This window comes from Zonotrichia albicollis, chromosome 5 (genome assembly GCF_047830755.1).
Source record: "Zonotrichia albicollis isolate bZonAlb1 chromosome 5, bZonAlb1.hap1, whole genome shotgun sequence".
In the NCBI taxonomy this organism is placed as follows: Eukaryota; Metazoa; Chordata; class Aves; order Passeriformes; family Passerellidae; genus Zonotrichia; species Zonotrichia albicollis.
The window spans coordinates 40,934,109-40,953,231 of NC_133823.1; the positions used below are offsets into that span (position 1 = coordinate 40,934,109).

Consider the following 19,123-nt stretch of genomic DNA (forward strand, 5'->3'; position numbering starts at 1 on the left):
GAAGAGGAAAGCCCCCATTGCTGACACAGGTTGGTCAGTGCTCCTCTGAGCAGCGAAGGGAGCAGGTTCCTGGCAGCTCTATGTGCCGAGCAGGGCAGGGGCAGCTGCGGAGCTGCTGGCAGTGCAACAGACAGGGCCAGAGCCTTTCTCCCCTCAAAGAGAAGCACAGGGAGAGGTCAAACAGCACACTGTGACCATCAGAGACTTGCAGTGGGTGGATTAAATCTGCTTCACAAAAAGAGAGAGGATTCTTTGTGGTGGTTGCAGTAACAATGAAATGTTCTTTGCAAAACCTTGTGCAAAATCTTAATTCGGAAGAGTCTGAGCAACTTCAGGACCTCTAGATTCTCCCAGACAAATACTGCTGTACTGTAAGAATCCTTTTTGCTTTAAAATTATTTTTTGTTTTAAAACAATCAAATATTTGAATTAGAAAGTGAAATAAAATCTTTAAAAGAAGATTTAGGTAATGAAAATCAACAGGCATATGTAAGGAAGTGTTTTGTATCTGAATGGCTGATTAATGCAGCTCTTGTCTCATTTAGCTCATTTAACAAATAGTAACTCCGCGTCACCTCAATTTTATAGCAAACAACAAAAGGGGAATTAAAAATACTAAAGCTAAACCATTGTAAATTACATCAAAACAGTTAAGGGTTACACAACATCACTAAAAAACCAAAATTTTATTGTCTTGTAAGCCAGTTGGCTCTAAGCCTGTTGGGTTATTCCTGTAAGCAAGGTATAGCCATGCTTCCCTTCATAGTACTAAACAAAAACTTGAAGGACAAAGGTTTAAATGAAATTTCAAATGATTTCTTTATTTTTAAACAGTCTTCAGGTTATATAAATTAGTGCATTTTATCTTATACTTGCAATGGACAAATCTTATGCATTTACTGCACCTCAGCAGTAAATCTGAATAAAATGCTTACAAGGGGTATTTCAAGAAGTGGTGGCATCTCAGTTATTTACAGTCCTCTAAATATCCTCTTAGGCATCTCAGTAATAGCTGGCTTTCATATGTTCTACAGATGCCTGCTATACATTCATTTCAGAAAGGTGTTTAAATGAAATAATGCCTGAAGGAAACAGCCTTCTTTAGTTGTCATTGTGCTCAGAGTCAATTCATGACAACTGAAAACAGAACAAAATGGGGTGATGACGATCAACAGCAGTTTCTAAACTTTCTCATTTTGCACTAAAGCATATTTTTTCAGTTAAAGAAGTTGAGTTTATGACTAATAGCATTTTTGCCTTTCCCTCAAATTTGTTCAAATCCATAAAAATTAAATTTTGTAATGACTTTTTAAACTAAGTAAAAATACTTGCTTCCCCTGCTGAGGGTTAATATTCTGTTTATTAACCTTTCTACTCATCTTTTTGTAGTCTTAATATACAGGGGAAAAGAAATCTGATAGATAAGGCACAGCAGTGGATAAGAGATTATCAGTGGTCAGGAGAATGGATAGTAAGCAGAAGGTACTCATACAGATGAGACCTGCAGCCAGTTAGCTGAAACTGATAGTGAGAGATTAATCCAGCTGAGGAAATTAGTTTCTGGTCAGTAGAAAGCAATTGAAATGCTACAAATTATTGCCAGCAGTCTCAGTGGCAAAACTGAAAAACAAGAACTCTTAGTGCAGGACCTGAGAAATAACATTCTCCAGGTAGCAGAAGCATGTTAGGAGAGCAGCCATGGCAGGAGCAGAGGTATGAAAAGATTTGCTTTGCTCAAAACTCACAGAAATAAAGACATAAGGTGATTTATTTTAAGGATATGAAAGACTTCAGGAAATAAGAAAGATATGAGATGCATAAAGCACAATCTTTTGGAGTCAAAGACATGTTGAGACACATGATAAAAGATGAATTACAAGCATGACACTGGGAAGTTTTGAGTCAGATATATAAGCAGAGAGAGCTTCATGGTGCTTTTGGAGGTAAAAAAACCCTCCAGTTACAGTAATATATCTATGAGAATCTCCAGTTACTAGATATAGAATGAGAAATAAATAAAGCAAATATTCACAGAATCATTTCATCTTGGACATGGCAGTTGAGAGATTAACCCCAAAAAATTAACATGCAGGAGAGGAAATATTTTAAACATCATTAAAGTAAGTTTTTAAACCACACACAGTGTTGAAAATAACCAGAGCTGCAAGACTGTAAATTAAAAAGTAAACATACAGAAATAATAAAGTACCTAATTTTTGAAATGAAATATTTGGGAGGAAAAAAAAAAGCACAACAAAAAAAAGAAAAAACTGAAACCAGAAACAAGTTGGGGAAGATGCAGCAAACTGCTGAGGGACAGAAGTGTGACAGAAGACGAGAATTCATTTCAGTTGAAGGTACTATAAATACTCAGGTTCTAAATCTCAGAAAAAGACAGAGCAAAATCCTTGGAGAAAAAACCACTACACTTACAGCATGAACACCTTGAGATAGATATAGATAGATATATATATAGCATCTGAAAGGAGAGGGGAAATGGAGGGATGATCAGCAAAGTATGTCAGACAAGAAGTGAAGAAGCACAGGGAAGTGTTAGAACAAGCTTGGTCTTTGGGACAGAATATACAATCAACTAATTAATGTTTATATTTGAGAGAAGAGCTCGTGCATGGTTATTAAGTTGAGTTAATATTTGGCTTCAGCGCTTGTTACAGACCGTGTTGGCTACTCAGACATATACATGAATATGGGGTTGGAGTTTGCTGCTGCAAAGCATATGCCAGTTGAGAAGGCTGGATAATCCAAGCCTGGAAAAGTTAGTACAAGATTATGGGGATCTCTTCTCTTCTCTTCTCTTCTCTTCTCTTCTCTTCTCTTCTCTTCTCTTCTCTTCTCTTCTCTTCTCTTCTCTCCTCTTCTCTTCTCTCCTCTCCTCTCCTCTCCTCTCCTCTCCTCTCCTCTCCTCTCCTCTCCTCTCCTCTCCTCTCCTCTCCTCTCCTCTCCTCTCCTCTCCTCTCCTCTCCTCTCCTCTCCTCTCCTCTCCTCTCCTCTCCTCTCCTCTCCTCTCCTCTCCTCTCCTCTCCTCTCCTCTCCTCTCCTCTCCTCTCCTCTCCTCTCCTCTCCTCTCCTCTCCTCTCCCCTCTTCCTCTTCCTCTTCCTCTTCCTCTTCCTCTTCCTCTTCCTCTTCCTCTTCCTCTTCCTCTTCCTCTTCCTCTTCCTCTTCCTCTTCCTCTTCCTCTTCCTCTTCCTCTCTAGTCTTTTCATTTGAAGACAGTCACTATCATAGAGAAAAGCAAAAGCAGAGAGAAGCTATATTAACGGAGGGAAAAATGTCCTGGGGATTTCCCATCATGTATCCTCTTACAAAGAATTATGAAAAACTTTAAAAGGCTTGAAGGAGAATATAATGCAACCTGGATAAAAATTAAAAACTGAATATAATGCAGAATAGTTCTAACAAATTCATAGCATGCCTCTCTAATGACTGCTTTTGATTTTTCCATAAATAAATTAATTTGACTTAAATAACTGATGGTAAAGAGAGAACAGAGAAATTGTAAGATGGATGAAAAACTCACAAAACACAAAAGTGTATTGTCTAAGAGATTTTAGTGGAGTTTCTATAAGAGAAATTTGGGACTCAGTGTTTTGAAATTTTTTATTAAGGTTCTTAGTAAAAAATTGAAAATGTGAGGATGAAATCAAGCAGTATTACAAAATAATTAAACGCATTCCGAATGAAGAAGAAAAGATCAACCAAAAAAAAAAAAAAGAAAAAAAAGAGAGACATTTGTCTCTGAAGTGCATTCAAGGCTGGTGAACATTGTCTAACAAAGAATGCCAGAAATTCTCAGGCTGTCTCTTGACACCAAGTCATAGTGCCTATCTCAATTCAACAAGATGCTTGAGTCCCTTCCATATAATTAATGGCCATTTTGCCAACTTTTTGCTGGCTTGATTGCAAACCAATTCACTCCATACTTAGTCCAAAGGAAATGGTCCAGCTATGCACTTGGCACTGGTATCTGGAGATTAAAAGCTTGTTACATACTTCTGAGAAAATACCTTATTTTATAGGTGAAGACTCATTCACAAGCTCTGTATCGGACCTTATTAACAACTTCTTGTCATTTTCTACAACCACAACATTAGATTAAAACTTATGCATATACCAAGTTTAAAATATGAAAGAGTAATGCTCATTCTTATCGAGGTCAGTTCTTCTCACAGATACCCAGGAGATGAGGAAATGTATTCCTATTCCAAGCTACTCATGTCAGTCCTCACATAACCCTGAGGAACCTTTTCTTCAGGGATCACAAAGTGTATGCGGCTGCTGCATCCTGGCTGCCAAACTCCCTGCTGCTTCTACTTAAGTAGAAAAGTTTTAGCAGTTACTCTGTGCTATGAAATTTACATTGCTTTTGCTACATAACCTTTCCTGGCTGACAACTGTCTGATTGCTGTGCTTGAGATAGTGGGACAGGCTGACCCAATCAAGGCATGTGTAGAACCAGAGTTCAAGGAGGTTTGGGGTTTGTTATCAGAAGAAGGTTCAGCCAAACTTAGTTCTGCTCCTGTCAGTCAGATCTGCTCCTTTCCCAAACTGAAATGAAGTTTCTGGCAGCGACTGCAAACGTGAGAGAATTATACTGGTAGAAAAGACACGCTTTGTGGCAAGATTTAATTCATTAACTATAATAAGCAGGATTATGCTGGTATAATTTTCTCCCAATTTTATTTTTCTTGTTTTGTTTATGTAAAAACAATCAAGAAATCTGGATAGTTTATGCATTAATAGGTTAGTACAATTAGAAAAACAGCCATAAATCTTATATTGAGACATTAATTTATCCCAATGTAATTGGAACTGCACAAGAAAGTGAAGTGGTGAAAGGGCCATTTTGATTCTTAGATGTCCTGATGTCCTGAATTTGGGAGTACATCTGTCATCTAATTAAACAAACTTTACTCAGTGAATGAAAAAATATGGAATTAGATCTTCATGGAAATTACCATGTCTTTTAAGTCTCCTGAAACGCCAGGCATTATTCCCAAAGATGAGGCAGGTTAATGAAGGTGGAAACCTCCTGCTATTCAGGACACCTCTGAAACTGCATACTTTAAATTGTGTGTTTATGCAATACTATCTATTTGTAAAATAATAGTGAGAATCATAGGATTATTGGTAAATTCAAGTAAATCTGGGATGGTGCATCATGCTGTATGTTTCCACTGGAGCTTGTAAAATAGTGGTTCTTCAGTCTCGTTTTTCACCTTCATTTCCAATCCAGGCCCTACTTTTATCAGAGTTCAGGGAAAATATGCTCATGAAACAGTTAACAATAGTATTTTGCTTTTCATCACCACCTGCCAATGGTAATTGAAGAGTTGCAGAGAATAAATTTCAAACTAAAAATGCAAGACTGTTCCCAAGATGCTGAGCTGGTACAGTGGAAAAACCCAGCAGCTGAATATTCTCACTATTTGACCAAGATGAGTATAAACAGCAATTCAGTGTTTTTAAATGAGAAGCAAATAAAACAAGATTAAGAGCATGACTATATCTTCCATACCTCATCATATGCTTGTTTTTTATGTTCCACATGAAATTAGTAATAATTCCACCCTTGTGAAAAGTGTTCCACAGAAATGAAAGAATATCCTGATCTCCTACATGCAGAGAGGGTAACATAGAAACTGTTGCAGAATTATTAAGGCAACGTGGTAATAGCCAGAATTTCCACCTTATCAACTCTGCCTGAAGGGCAGAAGCAGTCGGGATAAAGCTGAAAATTTTCTGGCTCTTTCTGGCTGGATTTTTTGTTTGAAATATTTTGTTTTATAAATCAATAACAGTAAGCCCTGAGGACAGGGACTGAAACTCTGGCACGGGTGAGAACATTATTCATCTTCCTTGGCTGGTTGTTCAGCCCACTGGCATACAATCTTACATTGCAAGTGATAGCCATGCCTAACAGGAATGCATGATAACTTATCTAAAGGCTATATCTGTTGGGTCTGTATTATTATATTGCAGGTAAAAGGAATTTTTCAATTGACTGAAATAAAATGGAGATTTGGCACTGAGTGAGATTACTTATGAGTAGGATAAAGTAACTTTAGGTTTCAAAGGTACATCAGAGATATAGTAAATACACCTTTTATTATTAGATGCTGAAACCCATCCATGTGTATCAAGTCAGCCCAAAGCTTTTATACAACTCTCTCTAGTCTAGAGATTCCACTGCTGGAAAATGTTATGATAATTTTAAAAGGTAGATAGGTGATCATAACCTTAATATCTTTCCTTCAAAGGAAAATCAGCTCTTCCCCCAAAAGAAGTCTTATCAACTCTAAAAAACACAGCTAGTGAGTATCTCTTGCACTATCATTTAGTATGTGAAAGAAAATGTGAATTATTCCTCTGAAAATGCACTTCTATGTATGTCTAGTACAGTCAATATTCATTTAGTTGTGTTTCTCTCAATTGCTCTTAATCTATTGCAGAGAAAAATGGTTAGGAGGGAGAAAAGACTTTCAGAAGGACAGATACTCCCCACAACATACAATAGAAGGAGGTCTATAGGTGCTGGTTATTCCCTTGCCTGCACTCCTGAAAATGTCTATCTTACCTTTAAAGCTCTTTAAAACATACAATTTTCTTTCCTAGTGTGCTCAGAAAACACTTGACATCATTATATATACCATTATAAAAAACATCCATCATACACAGTTATTCCATGAATGTTGATTATTTCCTCTGACCAACCTGAAAAACTCTTCTAACTCCTTACACTTGTATCTGTCATCTTACATCTATTCATTTGTGTCTGACAAAGCTAAATGTGCTCTGCTCTTTTCATCTTTCCCTTAGCATCTTCTTGTAGTCTTTTATGTTCCTCCCTGTGTCCTCTTAGATGTGTCAACATTAGTGCTCACAGAAAAAGGGAAGACTTCAAGATGATCTAATAGATGGTTCTAAATCAGGAATTGGTTTGACAAAGTAACACAAGCTAGCCTGCACAGCCTGGCATGCTGTGCCCAGTCAGGCAAATGGCAGAAATCATCTTAGGAGACAGCCAGGCAATTCTGTGTTGAGAGAAAATTGAAGGAGACAGCGACATATCAGAGAGTAAAGGTAAAGATAAGCTTAAGAGGGACAGACTCTTTGGGATAAGTTGTCTTTCCTTGTGTAAATAATTCTTAAGCTTCTGCAAGACATCTAACTTCAGCAGCTGACATTTTATGTTACACTGAGGCAAAAAGTTTGCTAATGAAATCAAATATTATTTCCTTTCAAAGGAGCACAGAGTTGTTTCAGGAGTTCAGGGCAGGTTAAATATGACACATCTGAGATTTAATATTTGAAAAACTAGCTTTTCTAGCTAGAGATTCTGCAGATTTAATGTGCTTGATAAATCACTGTCATTGCTACAATGGGACTGACATAACAGGTATAGCAATAGAAGCCCAAAGGAAACACAACATGGTGAAGATGAATGATATGAAACAATATTTTTAATGGAAAGCAACTTGGACAGAAATCCCTTGAGCTGCTATGCTTTTTTATCACAGTTTTTAAAATGTATTGATTTTGCAGTAATTTTGAAACTGGTATGCAGATGTATATACTGTATACAGATATATACAGTAAGAATTTAGAAATATAAGTGTATCTGATATATAAGCATACGTTATTGAAGGTAAATTTGTTTTGTTTGCCTGAAACAATGCAATATATGTGAAAATAAAGTGCTAAATGCTGAGTTTTAAGCCCTGTACAGATTTGGATATTTCTGCAACACCCATCAAATTTTAAGCACAATAATGTAGAGTACAAGCAAAAGCTAGGAAGAATATTATGGTATGGATTATGGAATTTTTTTTTTAAAGTGTTTTTCAATTTGAGCAAATGACTGTGTTTGTACTTGGGCAAAGTTTAGCTACCAGAAAACCATCAGAGGCAGAATTTAGGAGAGGTATTTGCACCACTTTGAAAATTAAACTCTAAAACTAAAACCTTATAACCTTTGCCCAGACATTATCATTGATGTTTCTAGCAAAATATAAGAAGCCACCTCAAATTTGCAAGTTATGAGTAATAATTTTCTCATCACAGTCGGCATTGTACAGCACTGTAGCATGTCATACACAGAGACACGAGGCACTCACTGACAAAGAAGCAAAGGTATGCGATCAAAAGTCCATCTTAGGAATCATGGTGGGTGAGGGAAAGAACTGGCAGAGCAAAACTGAGAAAAACTCACTTGATAAGTGTGTTGAGTTTAAAACAGTTTAATAAATGAAGGGAAGGCCAGAAAGAACTGTAGAGATACAAAGGCAATCACTCAGCTCCTCTCAGAAGCAGACCAGCGCCCAGTCAGTCCCTGGGCAGCCTCCAGACTTGGAAAGTCTGCCCCACCACTTCTAATTATGCATACGATGTTATATGGAATGGAACAACATGGATTTAATGATGCACATTGTTATATGGCAACCCTTTGTCAGCTCAGGGCAGCTGCTCTGGCTGTGGCTCCTTGTTGAGGGGGCAGAGTGAAAGACTCAGAAAGCCTTGGCCCTGTGCATGTCCTGCTCAGCAGCAGCTCCAACATCATTGTGTGAACACCAGCATTTTAGCCACAAATCAAAAGCACAGGAGCACAGAGACTGCTATAAAGAAAGTTCACTCCATCCCCACCAGACCAAGCCCAGTGAGTAAAGCATCATGGAGTGAAACTTAATTTTAGTCTTTGTCCCTGCCTGTCAGGGAGTTATTTGTTATGGGGTATGATCCTGCTGCCTTTTCAGTAAGTGCAAGTAGACCCTGGATCACAGTAAAAGTAGAATTAGATATTTATTCTGTTTTGGAAAATCTAGGTACAATATTCAAGCCATAGCTGATTAAATGCCTTTGAAGCTGAATAAAGTATGAAAGTTAGTTAAATTGAAAGGATGGGATTTATGAAACATGGCTGGTGTGGTCTTCATGCTTCTCTAAAGTCCAGATTCAAGTCCAAATATCTGAAACTTCTTTGTCAAGATAATGCTTCATTTTGGCAATTCTATTCAAAGCTGAATGATTTTTTTATCTTCCAGCACACCTAAACCTCTGCAGTATTGATCAATATTGAAACAACAATATATGAGATTGTCACATAGCCATTTACTAGAGTATTTGTATAAATGAAAATATAAACTACACCACTCCCAAAGTGGTAGTTCATACCAGTCCTTTTTGGACGGAAAACAATTCAGGAGAAAACAAATAAACAAATAAAACCCCTACCACTATTTCATTTTACATGCATTTTCCTTTCACCAAAGTTTCATCTATCATATATAATAAGACTCTTTAAAGTGGATGCTGCTTGCCTATACTTGAAATATGCTAATTTTTTTTTTTCCTGTGCTTGCAGATTTCATTCATGGTCAGCATTTATTACCAGTTTCAGTTGTCCAAGCAGTAGTGCATGACTTATCCCCATCCTTATCTCCTTTCTTTCCAGCATTTCCTTTTTCTGAAGACTCTGAAAATCCTTGTCAGGAGTGAACAATCAGATGTTGTTTTAATTTTATTAAATAAAAAATCTGTGGTTTTTGCCTTCTAATCTGTGTCAGCTGCACCTCTTGAATTAAATTTTCACCCTCAAATGGATAAAAGATTAAAAAAACCTTTCTGCAGTTTGAAAAACTTTGTTACGTTTTCATCACAGCAAGAAAATGAAAGTTGTAGTGTTTTCTTTAAATGATTCAGAGAGGAGCAAAAATTGCAGGTAAACATTCTAATTGGTGCACTGGAGGTAATTTCTTTTGCAAGATGATGTCTTTCTGTGTTTTTCTACCCAGCTACCTCTACCACCACTTTTCCAAGAGGTAATTAAATGCTATATATCCTTTCACAGCCCATACACCCCTTCTAAACTCAAGTCAACACAAACCAAACTTAACAGTTAATACATATTCCATCCAAAACATCAAACATCATAAATGCTGGTGGCAGAAAGAGTGTAAGTTTGGACCTAATACTCAGTAAGAAGTAGCAACCTAAAAAATGATATTATAATTTTGGTTTGTGGAGAAAAATCTCTCTGGATATGCTAGATTTGTCATTGCTGAAAACATGTGCAGCATAAATCCTGCATAGGCTCTGTAACTGTGGTAAGCAGTGCCAAACTGGGAAACAATTTTACCTAATGGAAATGTAAACAAAAAATAACTAATTGATCGAAGGGGATTCCCATGTCATTAAACACCAGGTCAAGTTTGTATGTAACAACCATCTTCCCCAAACTCAAAATAACACTGGATCCACAGCAGAATTGCCTTCCTCAGTGCTAGGTACATATGTAGTCAATCTGGATTTTTTGTCACAACAGATGCATTGGATTAGTCATTTTCAATATTTATCACCAAAATAAATCAGAATTAACTGAAGAACATGGCTGGTTGCATTTACACTTAGATATTGACATAATCACCATCTCTCAAAATTCACAAGGCTGATGTACACAGGCAAATAGAAGTAACTATTTTTGCACAGTCATCTACCATACTTTTCTATGATTAAAATTCATAACAGAATTTGAACATCACACCCTTTGGAGGATGCTTTTATATTTTATGTATGCAGCTATAATCATTGGCAATGTCAGTTGGCACTTGTCAGAAAAGTCATGTTCTTAGTAAATAGCATTTCTGTCTTTTGGGAAGCTTTCTGATTTTTGTTTTCTTAGTTGAAGGGATATTTTTAGAACAGAAGATTAAAAGGGGCATAAAAATCCTGAACCACCAATATAGTACTTATATAATTCATATGTACAATAATTTTTTCCAGGAATTGCCAATTAGCAGAAACAGTCATCTCCTGTGAAACTTACTGATCATCTTACGATGTTCTTCAGATCTTTTTTATAAGATTAGGACCTGTATTTACTCATATAGGTTGTTACCCTAGGTAGAAACAGCCATGCAAAAGAAATGCTGATGGAATTCCTTACAGCAGGATAATGAAGGAAGTCAGACATTACTTGAAAAATATTAGGGCACAGTAGCTCTTTTAGTTTAAATGGGAATTGCACAATGGCTGTCACTGTAAATACTGCTGTGATCTGGATAAACATTAAATAAATCCCCCAGTGGTATGCACGGCTCCAGATTTGCTCCAGCCTTTGTCACAAAATGCCAAGATTACCTTTGCAAAATAGAATGTAAATAAAGTTGGGGTTAGAAATATAAGATTTACTAGAAAATTAAGTGGAAAAACAGGTGATGTATATGGGAGAATTATATTTCTGATTATGTGCTTTTCCTTTACCTGTCCCTAGGTTCATCCTGGACTCTTTGTGGTGTGCTACCAGGAGCAGTACCAGCCCAGCTGCAGGTGGAGCAGTCTGGCTCCAGAGCAGCACCACTCCTCTTGCAAAATCCTGATGATGTGTGGTGTCTCATCCATCTTTGGCTCGCCCCAAATCTGCATCCCTGTACTCACAAAGAGGTAAATCCAAGGGAAGCAGAAAGACAGTAACACTTATCTCTAGGTGTAGGATGTTTCTTCTATGGGGAGAAGTATTCCTTGGGATTACTGCATGACAGAGTGGAAGTCACACAACAGAGTGGAAGTCACAAACTTTTGCAAAGGCAGGACACAGCCCTTGTGAAAGGTGGTTTCTCCTTGTCTCCTGTCAACCCTCCAGCTCAGAAAGAACAAGGGTGCCTTAGCTGTCAAGGTGGCAGGTTCTTTCTGCTATAAAAGAAGATGTTTTATGCCTGGGTCCTTCTGAACTGGGACTTAAAACATTTTGAAAGCTTGAATTACATCTCAGAAGATATTTCTTCATTCAAGCAGATCACAAAAGGAAGCAGGATAAAAGTACTTGGAAGAATTTTTTTGGATGTCTGAACAGATGAAAGAGAGACATCCCAAGCAGGCAACAGGATACTTTAGATGCTTTCCCCTCCTTGGGTCACATGCTGGCACCACAATCAGCACACATCATCTTGAGAAGTGACGAAATTTCTAATAAAACTGTTTTCTCTGTACTTCTTGTTCTCTCTACATTTTCAGAAGTTAAATTACCCCCTAATTTTTTTTAGTCTGGCTCATGGTTTGATTTCTCACTTCTCTCAGAGCTAGCTAGAGATTATCCAGGAACATTTCCAGCGTGCCCACAACCTCCTGTTGACTCCCAATTGCATTACTCCTTCCTAATGACATTTACCTATACAGAAACTGATACAGTATTGACTTTAAAGCCATTTCCCCCACTCTTTTTTCCTAGGATGAAAAGCTCAACTTTTAAGGAAGCTTCTTGAGTAGACTATCTTTGAAGGTGGAAAGTCCTTTTTCCTGCACATTTCTACCTTTTTACTTGCCTCTAGCTGCCTCTCTCCACCTTGACCCCAATATTAAATCAAAATGCCGAAATGTGTAATGCAATTCATCAGATCACTGATATGTTTTGTGTTTGCCATACAAGCAGGACATTCAGTCATGACAGTGGTCTTGGACTGGGATGATTTTAGAAAAGATGTTTGGAAACTTTAACCTATAGACTAGAAACTGCAAAACATTGGCACTAGTTTGGTTTGCTTTCCATTGTAAAGCCTTTGTGGTATCTGAGATGCTGTTAAAATGATAGCACATCATCTTCTGGCTCTCCTCTGTCTTAGGCCAAAGCATTTACTTTTCACATAAATAGTATAAATAAAAATAAAATATAAATATTGACATATTTCATCATTGCTTTAACTTTGGAATTTTGCATACTGCACAGTTTATAGAAAAGCATAAAATATTTCCATTATATTTGACATTTTCTGTGTGTGCCCACACCCAGACACCAGTTCTTCCTATTTAATCTAAAAAGAAAAATCTAAAGAATTTTAAAAATATAAAATATTATTACCTCTCTTTCCCTTAAAAATGAATGTGAGTTGTATTTCAATGTGTATGAGAACAAAGATTGACTGTCCCCTCAAGGCATTTGGTAAGATAAGAAACAACCTTAAGGCAATATTGTGACTTTTGCAACTATTGCTGTTTTGGAGATGTAGGGTAACGAAGTCCATTCCTTCAGTTTTAGCTGCCAGAGGCAATCTGCCCTCAGAGGACAGAGCTTATGTTTCACATTTCTTGTCTTTCATGGATAATGCTAGAAGTAAGAATTATTTGACACATTAAAGGAAATCTCATACAAATCTCAGTAGCCTCATAATTTGAAGCTTTTTTTAAATAGGCAAGAAATATTAATTTAATCACTTAAATATTGAGACATAAGGCTGTTTTCAAATTTTTTACATAAAGGAATATGCAATGTGCTTAAATTCCACCACACCAACTGGGTTATGGGGAAAATGAGGTGGACTCAGTAGTACCATGAACTCTGCAGATGTAAAACTGCCATTAAAAAAAGGAGAAAGCCTTACCAAGTAGCTAACCTTTGGGAAAAGTATAAAAATTACTGTCTTACTAGGGAAGTATTTCAAGGTTAGATCCCACAGCACTCTCAAAGAAGGTTCTGCTGCAAGGCAATTATGAGCCTGGAACATGACCAAATCCTACACTGCATGGAGTGTACATAGAAATTAAAATAGCTGGGAAAAAAATTTGTGTTAATCTTATTGTAATTATCTCAAAGATGAAGAGTCAAATACTTTGAAATATAAAAACACATTGGGACTGAAACAAAAATCTGTAACTATAAAGTATAAAAGCTCTTTCTTATTCTGCTAGCAAATGCAATCCAATACATTAGCATTTTCAGCTGAACCCAAAATCATGAGGGAATTCACTGACAAGAATTATTCTCAGGGTTGAAAACATGGAGTGAGATTGCACCTAGAACACAACATTAACCATTACAGGCTCCCTAGGCATACTGTGTGTTTCTGAGACCATGAGACACATTGAAAGTGAGGTGGCATTGAATTCCTTCTCTGCATCACTGTGACCCCTCTGTAGTGGGAAGCTGGCCCAACGTTTTCAGAGAAAGGGTAATAAAAGAGCATAACTCTCTCTACAGGGCTTATTAGTCACTTGCCACCAGTTTCCTGCCTGACAAACACAACATTGTGTGGTTGGGGTGTATCCTGCTAATTACTTTTCTCTTTTACTCATTCTTCCAAGTCTTAAAATAATCCCAAATGAGATTAAGTGGTCAATAAATTCCCAAATATTCACTGAAGCAGGAAATGTAATCTCATGGAATCCTGGTTGCTCTAGAGACTTGTAAAAAAGAGTGGATGCTGTGCATACCTGTTGAGACTCTAAGACACAAAGACAAGAGGGATTTGCTTGCATCTCACTCATCTGGATTTGTTCCTTGTTTTCTATTGTTGGTGTATAAATATGACAACAGCATGAATTATTTCTGCAGACACAGATAACCACTAGAATTTATATTCTAATAGATTCATCTAACATCGCAGCCAAGGCACAAAGTTCTAGTATTAGTTATGTCACATCTTAATAAATTTGCCATACAGCAAACATCCTTTCAGGAACACCAAAAAAATTATAAGTCTTAAAAATATTGCTACCTTTTTTGTCATGATGAGAGAACCAACTGTGCTGCACTCTAAATTACTGGAAGCACTTGATTAGGCAATGATGATTTCAAATACTGAGTTTAAGGATTTTCTGGACAAGAACAGGGGTCCAAATTTGACTTAAGCTGTTGTCTGCTGGCTAAATTTAGGTACAAAAAAAGGAAACTTAATGAGCTTATCTTACACTAAAATAGAATTTCAGCATAAAGACTGAGAAGGGATATTGTTCAGTTGGTGTCTCATGAGAAGCACAATCAAGAAGTATGAGTTTCTGTACTCTTTCCAAAGGCACCTAAATTTGCATCATAGTTGTGTGCATATTTGCCCATATCTATACGTGATTCAGGCATTTGGGTGATAGGTTGTCACTCTGGAATAAATTGATTCACATAATCCCAATACAGTATTTTGCAACCCAGGACCATTAGGGATTAAAGAACGGAAGTCTGTGCACGTGGAACTTCTGAATACCTGCAGCAATGAGGGACTGGCTGCAGCTGTCCCATTTCTGCAAGGAGTCTGTCTGTCTGTCTCCCTGTCTAATGCATTCCCAGGATGTAAACTGGATTCCTGCTTCAGCAGCCCTCAACAAGTTCCAAGAGCAAGTACACCCACTTCTGATTTTATTCTACTGTTTTTATATCATCCATCTTTTAGTCATCCTTTACAACTGGAATTATTTCTACAGCTATCTCAAGAGTTCCCTTCCCTTCCCTTCCCTTCCCTTCCCTTCCCTTCCCTTCCCTTCCCTTCCCTTCCCTTCCCTTCCCTTCCCTTCCCTTCCCTTCCCTTCCCTTCCCTTCCCTTCCCTTCCCTTCCCTTCCCTTCCCTTCCCTTCCCTTCCCTTCCCTTCCCTTCCCTTCCCTTCCCTTCCCTTCCCTTCCCTTCCCTTCCCTTCCCTTCCCTTCCCTTCCCTTCCCTTCCCTTCCCTTCCCTGAATTTCTCAATTTCACATAAATATAATGCAATGCATTTTGTTGACCTTAGGATACAACATAATAATATCTTATTTTGTGCTAACAAAATAGAAAGTCAAAACCATAATTGGATAAAAATTATCACACTGTCAGAATTTTGACATTTGGGGCCCTATTTTCTGTTTGTTTGGTAATGCAAAGTGCTGCTTTCTGTTCACAGTGGTAAATTTAAAATTATCTCATTTGCTACTGCCTGTTTGAACTTTTCATTTCTCACCTTCCATGTCAATCAGGGAATGTAGAAACGGAAATAGCTTCTTGGTGATTGGACACACATAGCTTTAATCATTTGTCAGCTCCTGTAAATCAGCAGAAAGAACAGTCAAAGACTTAGTTCAAAAACTATAACCAAAGTGTCTAAAGCTGGCCAGGTTTCTCTTATTGCTTAATTTAATAAAAAAAAAAAAAAAAAGAAGAAAAAAAAAAAGAAAAGAAAGAAAAGAAAAATAATATTAGAAGGGAAAGTAAAAGTACACTGGATATCTAAAAATGAAATATGTAAGGGATCATTATAATGATCCTAGATGTAAGAGATTATCTCTAACCTAATGGTTAATTAGACTTTGGAGAGCATAATGTGTGCAGAAATCTGATTAAATGGAGACTATAAGAAATTATTTCCTGTACCTAGGGTTTTTGAATGTAGATACCACCAGCTCCATAAACTGGATTCTCACACCAGATACCCTCTCTGAGGCCACCTGAGACCACCCATTTCCATCTTCCTACCACCAGTCTAGCACAAGAATTAAGTAAAAGATCTTGACTGAGATTAAACAGAAAATGTTTGAGATCGGTGAGGTTTTTTGGGTAGTCACTACTGTTGACTCCATAAATGCATCTCTCTTTAAAACACATCAGGAAAGCAGATGAGGGAGTGCTCACCTGCCACGCCTTGCTGCTGACATTTCCTGGCTGCGCTTGGATTTTGCCACCTTGCTTGCTCCATCCTTCCCGCAGAGCTCAGCCAGCGCTGGTGACAACAGGGTGGGTGAGTCAGGGGAGCAGTTTTTCTCTGGTGCCAAGCTATTGACAGCCGTAGCTTATTTTATTTTGGCAGTTCCTTCTCTACTCAAGGCCTTTTTTTCTTCTCTTGTTTATGCAACATTTACTTCCTTTTCAGATTCTATAAATATTTGCTCATATTATTGTTTGCATCGATTTTGTGCCAAGTGCTTACAAAGTTAGATTTGTTGTCTCTTTTTAGTGTGTAAAATATCAGTGTCATTGTTAAAGGGATTCAAATAATTTTCCTAAGGGACCTATGATTTTTAAAAAGTTTTTCATGCTAGGAAATGAATTTAAAGTCAAAAGGCAATTCAATGAATCCTGACAATGTAATTAAACATTTTTCTTTGATGGGCAAATCCCAAGGAATTTGATGAGAAGCAAATAAAGGTAGTTATGAATTGCAGCTCCATTCTCTTTACAGAATAAAAAGAATGCAAAGTAAGAGGCAGATGCAGTCAGGAGCAAAACATTTCACAACATCATCAGAAGAGAAATTTATCTTCATTCTTCAAGTACATTCATACCTTTACCCTCATTGCTTTATTGTCCCTCCATGGATCAGTGGAAACTTTAGAATTGGTTTCTTCTCTTGAGGCATTGACAGAAATGAGATGCAATTCTGATAACATCAGTGACTGACAAAACACAAAAATCCAAAAATCATGGAATTATGGTAAGGAAAGGGCCAAGTGCTCTTTTGTTACAAGTTCCCAAGGTCCCTTACAAGTGATGCATGTAGACATTGTCTGTAAGCAAGCACAGAGGCATTCAGAACCTGGCAGAGTTTAATAAGACAATGTAATGATTTCATGGGATGCAGACAAAGCAAAGCAGATGCAGTTTGTTCAGTCAGAATATTTACATGCTTAGAAAATAAACATCTGCAAAGTTTTCATTTACTTTGAAAGGTTCAAAGGGTGAAATGACTGGCAGAATGTAGTTGAAGCTCAATGTATTTTTATCATTTCAGAGCAATCAGGAGGGCAGATTCCAGATCCCTGGAAGTTTATTGCAAACACCTAGTTATAAATATTTTCAAATACATCAAAATGTGCTCACACACCTCATGCACTGATTTTTGTGGCACTCTGAGCAAAAAGGCAGGACACTGCAGCTGTTTCCCCAGCAGCTGCATGCACTTACACACCACATATCACCAATCCTGACTGAGTGCAACCACAATAGTAACAGGTAAAAATAAATGTGAAACAAACCATTTTGTGTGTGGGGGAAATCTGTAGTCAATGATGTTTCATTGTATTATTTGGGAAACAACACTTATCAAGGCAAAGTAGAGAAGCTGGTGCTGTGCAAACAGTGATCAGGGGGGAGAAAGGTCTAAAGGCAACAGAGTTCTACCACATCAATGTCTACCAAACAATTGTGCAGATTATTACTTTACAAACATACTGATAAGACAACAAACACATACACTACTCCACATGCTATGAAGATGTGAAGAGATTTTTATGATTAGATTTTATGAACCTTTAAATTCTTCAAAATTCTTTATGAAATGATCAGCAATTTCCCTCAAAGTAAACACAGAGAACAGAAGAAGAAAGATTATTTGCAACAGTAATACACATTTTATAAATGTGTAGCTTAACTAAGCAGGAAAAGTTATCAGCAACCATTTAAGAAAACATTAAAAACACATAAATAATCAAAATCTATTTACAATTTGCATTTAATTTCCTTGAAATATGTACACAAATTGTAATTCTGTTTAGCAGTCAAATTTTGCAACTGTGATGTTTTCCATAAAATATTTATGTGTAATTGCAAATGGTGGATAATTTTATCAATCATTACAGCTTATTAGACACAGTTCAGTGACACTTCCACTGAATTCTGTAGATTTGATACAATTCTAAGATATTGATTAGACTCCAGCAGTTTATGACAATTAATATGGAGGGGTTCCATTTTATTGGTTTATTTTATCTTGTTTATTTTATTTCACTTCATTTCACTTTGTTGTCTTTTCAATTCTATTATTCTATTATCCTATTCTATTGTATTCTATTCTATCTGTTTTATTCCATTATATTTTCTGCTTTATTTTTTTGATTTAACTGATCAATAGTTCCAAGTAGGCTCAGGTTTTGGCATCTAAAATCTTCCATTTCCCTTGGCCATATTACATCTTACCAGTTAAATGGACAAACCACAACTGTAACTTGCACATTTCTCTGCGATATGTGCTGCTAATTTTCTCTCATTTTCTTGATGTTCACAAAAAGAGCTAACATCTTTCATTCCTTTAAACAACTTCAGAGCCTACCTTTCCTCAAGAATCAACAAATTTTGTAGGATTCAATATAGGAAATACAGAAAGGTTTTTAGTACTATTTAATTGTTTATTTCATTAAGATGAAATATTTGGAGTTTAGTGAGCTGCTCCATAGAGAATTTACAATGCTTTCTGAGAGCAAGCTCCCCCATTCTGAGTAGACACTCCTGGAGGTGTCTCCAGAGGCAGGAACACTGCAGGTAAGAAGGGGAGAGGTGGGGTATCGGGGCACCAGGGTAGCTATAGATCCAATGGTGTCAGGAACCCACGTCTTAAGAGAGGAACCCACTTGCCACGGCAAAAAGTCCAAATATGGACAACACTGGAC

General features: G+C 37.1%; 1 long non-coding RNA gene across 1 annotated transcript in view; it reads right to left on the reverse strand.

Moving 5' to 3' along the window:
- Positions 1-15,860, reverse strand: part of LOC113458845 (uncharacterized) — a 60,667-nt gene extending 44,807 nt beyond the window's left edge. Inside the window, exon 1 of the long non-coding RNA XR_012580467.1 lies at positions 15,706-15,860. This is a non-coding gene — a long non-coding RNA (uncharacterized LOC113458845). The remainder of the gene's footprint in view (positions 1-15,705) is intronic.
- Between the last annotated feature and the right edge of the window lie 3,263 nt (positions 15,861-19,123).